This window comes from Rhea americana, unplaced genomic scaffold (assembly GCF_003343005.1).
Source record: "Rhea americana isolate MKP2758 unplaced genomic scaffold, rheAme1 scaffold_6, whole genome shotgun sequence".
NCBI lineage: Eukaryota > Metazoa > Chordata > Aves > Rheiformes > Rheidae > Rhea > Rhea americana.
In genome coordinates this window covers 8,236,817-8,241,854 of record NW_028186756.1, presented here as the reverse complement: position 1 = coordinate 8,241,854, position 5,038 = coordinate 8,236,817, and the positions used below count along the sequence as shown (strand labels likewise).

Sequence of the window (5,038 nt, the reverse complement as noted above, 5' to 3'; positions counted from 1 at the left end):
AAAAAAAAAAAAAAAAAAAAAGAAAAAGAAAAAAACTGCAGTCTTGATATCTGCACTTCTCTTTCAGCTTCCTGCACCACTGAGCAGCTCTCCACAGGGAACCACAGGAAAAGAAAGAAGCAGAAAACCATGGAGGAGGAGGAGGACAGCAACAAAAAACTTGTGGAAAAGAAAGTTTGTCAGAGTTTTCAGATATACTTGATTTGTACTTTTGACACTGAGCTAAGTAAGTCCAGATCAAAACTGACTTTGGTTTTTCATTTTGCTGCGTTTATACCCTCCTGTAGGGAAGGAGCTGCTGGCAATGTTCTGAAGAAGTCTCCACCCGCCTTTTGGGTGCTCTCTGTCTGCCTTGTGTGGGAGATGTAAGGCAAGTACTGTCTAGGTGCATTTGGAGCACAGGTCCCCATTGGTTCAGACTTGGGAGTCTCTGGAGGTGTTGATCAAGACCACTTCCTTCTTTCAGAACCTCAAATCACTCAGCTGAGTGGCTGTTAAGAAAGCAGACAAGGAACTCCCTTTCATATCTGACGTATTTGACTTCAGTGCAATATCCATCTGTTATGCTAGGCTTTGGGAACAGGGCAGGTTTAGTAGTGCAAAGGGAGCTATGTGTTATGGAAAAGGCAGGTTTGTTTTTCCATTTCCAGCATCCTCTTTAAGGATGTGTTGTTTGATCTAAAGCATTTCAGTGCCTAGTACCCCTTTCCTATTGCTGAGCTCCCAGTTAGCCTCTTGGAACAGTGCTTGGATAAAATTCTATGTCATATCAGTTTCTTCTATAGCTGCTAACCTTGTGGGCACGTCCAAAATTCATGTCATAAAGTATAATCCTCCGGGTCTCTGCTATCTGAACTTAAGCATAGACATTCAAAGGCTTTCCGTTTAAYACAAGTTAATGTAGTATTAATCATTAATTCAGTTAATACAAAAGTTTGAGGATTTACAGTGAGTAAAATGACAATTGTAGCAATAGAAAACATAGGTACTTGAAATAAAAGATAAACCATCAAGTATCAAACTGATCTTAAATGTATAAACCTCTGGGTAAATGATGTAGCCTTTTTAAGGAACACTGCCAGGTAGCATCCTGATGCTACATTTTACCATATTTTTAGCATTTAAATTAACAATGTTCTGACATATTCATTTGCTGAGTAATCTAGCCTCTTGTCTGTAGCACAGTGGAAATAAGTGCTCTGCGGGTAAAGAGCTTGAAGATCTGTTGGACTGTTGTCTGTGTAATTCTGGGGAGAGACTGGAGTTGCAGTGCCTTTGCAGTGAAACATTTAGCTGCTTTTAAGCTAAGTCATAGTGCGCAACCTCTCTTCTGTCCTTCATCTTCTRGAGTGCAGCAGTTATGAAGAAGCTTTTAGTGCTTATACATGTAAATACTTAAATGTTTAYGCATAGAGACTTACTTAAGGTTCTTTGTGCAATTTGAAACACTGTGTTTCATCKCTGATTCAGGAGAGAGAGGCTATTAGACCAGGCGTATTCAGTCTAGTAAGAAAGAAATGTCCAAGGGGCGAGATGAGGGGCCTAGGTACGTATAGGCCAGACATCAGCTTTTATGCTTTGCAACTGTGGCTGTCAGCCAGGGTAATGAATTTGTTCAGATGCAGCTCTACAGTGACCACTGCTTACTCTGTTCAGGCCTGTGTAGGTAGAGACTGTGCGGTGAGATGTGGCAGAGGGGAGGTAATAAGGTGAAAGCCTCTTGGGACAAGGTTGCCACKAGCCAGTTGTGAATCATTGTGCAAGTGTTGAGACATGCTGCCCCCATCTCCTGAATGTAAATCGCTGCAGGGCAGCTTCCTGAGAAAAAAAGAATTAAAATACTGAAACTGTTGGGGGCGGGGGGAAATGTTTTTTTTAAAAAAAACTATTTGTGAGTCCAGGGCATGTCCTAGGCTCACAGCTCTACTCCACATGGAACGAGCAATGCACCGTCACACTGGACATAGTGTATCACTGTAGGAATTAAAGGGGGCCTGGGATGCATCAGAGGTATTTCTGTTGGAGCATAGTCACTGTTTTCCTTTTCCGASAGACAAGGTATCAGCATGGAGAAAACTGTGACGAGGAAACTTTTGGACACTTTTCAACACATGGGTGAAGAAAKTCTAAAGCTGGCATCAGGCAGTATGTATAAATGCTTCCCAGACACTTACTTATATKTCTTAGCCTGCCTCTCACAGACTTCCCTTCTGAGTGAGTGCAGCAAAGGAAATGTGAGTTGTCTTTGCGCTTTGCTGTGACCCCCAGTTGAGACCGTGAAGCTTTCAGCAGGATTGCCTTTTACTTTGATGTAAATACAGGTTGCATAATGAAAAAAGGACCAAAACATGATCAAAACCACCCCCTATTCTTTAGAAACGACTGCATGAAATGGGGCCTGTTCTGGGTTGACAACATCGAAGCATAGCAGAAGGACATGGTTGTATAGCAATGCTGTGCAGGGCTGCTCTGCATGGGCCTGCACAGCTAGTTTGTGTTCATTTGGCTCTGATCAAGGCTGAAGCTCATCAATAAAATAGTATTGTAGGGTGGCTTGTGTTGTAAGCAAACCRAAGAAGTTTATATCTGGAGGATGGGGCTGCTAGCTCTAGGAGGAAGGGGTGTCATTCACACTGGGATGTTCACCGTCACTGGGAACTCCTTCAGCCATTTACACACGAGTACGAAGAGGACTCTGTGATCTGTGCTTGAGAGCAGAATAGTTGTTTGTCAGCAACATCTGGATGGTGCTAAGCATCTGGTTGTATCCACTACTTCYGTCTTCTGTTCAACTGCAGGCAAGTCATTCTGGGGAATATTGTGATTCTTAGTTACCACTTACTAAAGAGCTCCAGAGTCACTATACAGTGTTTATTCTTAGTTCGAATGCATACGGGCAATGGAGCCTGCATGGGAACTCTGGCTCAGGGGAGGGTTATGTTCTTTCTATAGCTTTGCTCCTGCTTCCTTGTGKGTCTTGTGTAGCACAGGTGATGATGTTCAGCACTAAGAGTCAGAAACAGCTTTGAGCTTCATCAAGAAGCACAACACTACCCAAGACAAGGAGTGACAGAGGATACAAGATTCCCCGAACTGATGAGTGAACAAATCTAGACGGTGACCTCTTGACTATGTTCTGAACAGCTGTTTGGAGCTATCTATCTGTGTCTATGTGAGCCAGTGCAGCAAGGAAAAGGCAAGAGACTGCATACCCCTCACTATGGATGTGTCCCTCCTGGAAGCAGAACGAAGCATGCATTAGTAACTTGCTGCACCATTTCTGATCCWGGGAAGGAGATTCGAAGACAACCACAACGAAGACAACACACCACTTGTTTTACGTAATTCACGGCAGAAAAATCTGCACTGCCCATGTACAAAAGGATAACTAATGTATCTCCTGATCTTCCTGCTTTTTGGTAAAAGTACGTTACTGTGCTGCTAGAGCTGAGAGGCAGCAGTTGACRTTCATTTTTGGCTGCATCACTTCTCTCCTTGCGGTGCATCACATCTGAGGAAGGAAGGGTCCTCCCTCCATYTCCTTCTCTTCCTACCCATTTACAAATGCCTTTCTAATACCACACTGCTCTTTCATTCTTTACAAAGATGCTGAAAGTACAACTCTAGATATTTAYATTAATAGGTTCCATTTATAATGCCATAAATTGCTATTAATATTGTTTTAATAAATATTGAAAATTGAAGATCCTGTATGCTCATGTTTCCTTGCAAGGGTGGGGACAAAGGCAGCTATTGCTCCAGGGACCCAAACACTCAAAGCAGTCTCCTGCATGCCACCTTAGCAGCTTCTGGAGCTTGAAAACCCCTGCCAACTTGTGGCTCCCGCTCTGGCCCCACAAATGGATGACTTAGCATCCTGTTCTGGCCCCCAAAACAGTAAAGTGGTATAAAATGGTATGAGCCTTTTGCCTGTGGAGGAGAGTGGAGCACAGGGCAGCTCCGCTCCACCAAAATGAGTTCTGCTGTGCTTTTATTGGGTCTATTCAGGAMGTGTAACCAGGAGAGAGCTCTTTTCCTATATGTATGTGAACCAGGTACCTCTTGCCTGTGCTGGGATTCAGTCTGTTATGTTTTTGCTCATATCCACTCATTCTCTTTTACCACTGCTTTACCAGCTCCTCCTGCCCCAGAAACCTGAGCTTTCCTCCAAAACCTGCCACAGGACTGTGGCAATGGGTGCTTCACCTCCATCCTCAGGGACAGATACCTTTGAGTGCCAGGAATGCAGGCAGGCAGGGCTGGAAAAGCTTTTATTACCCTAACAGCACAGTCTCCCACTTTATCTTGCTCACCTTTGATCTTGCTCAGATCCCTGAGCAGGGTACTTTCAGGAGGAAACACCGTTTCTAACACAGCTCCTGCACCAACCTCCCATGCTTCTGCACAGGCTGTGCTCAGGTGCAAAGCCAGGCATGCATCTCCACTGCCCATGAACTGGGTGCTGACCCCTCCCCCCCATAAAAAAAAGAAAGAAGGGGGGGGGGGTAACATCATAGCAAATACTGCAGATCAGCTGCCATCTCTGGCCTTTAGCTAATATCCTCAAGTATCCTCAAGGGATTAGTTTTCATGAGTCTTTCTCTCCTGTTGCTGTTTYTTATTTCCTTACCAGTTGTGTCCTGGCATCTGGCATTAGCAGTTGCTGTAAGAGGACGTTTCACAAGCTGACTCATTGCCTGCTTGAGCAGCCTCCTAGGGCACAGCTGGGAGGAGGCAAAGTTGTTTTTGCAGAAGGYAGGATACAGGGTAGATGCCTTAAGCTGCATTCCACCCTCAGCAGTGCAGATCTGWCTTCACAGTAACTTCAGTATGTAAGGGCAGAGCCACCCTCTGCACTAAAAGAGGTATTCTGATGAAGCAGAAAGGCAAGGGAAGAGGGTTTATTTATTAAAGAAAGATGGGAAAGGTTTAGCTGCTGCCTGCTGCTGCTGGAACCAACCCTGGGCTTGGCACATCTCAGACAAGCAAAAGATGACAAGCTTCACCCCAAAACTGGAAGCAGGATAGTGCTGGGGGG

At 44.6% G+C, this 5,038-nt stretch overlaps 1 long non-coding RNA gene across 1 annotated transcript; it reads left to right on the top strand.

Moving 5' to 3' along the window:
• The first annotated feature begins 287 nt into the window (after positions 1-287).
• Positions 288-3,654, top strand: LOC146587399 (uncharacterized). Its single transcript, XR_014897658.1, has 3 exons — positions 288-370; positions 2,054-2,145; positions 2,986-3,654. It is a non-coding gene; the product is annotated as an uncharacterized LOC146587399 (long non-coding RNA).
• The last annotated feature ends 1,384 nt before the right edge of the window (positions 3,655-5,038 follow it).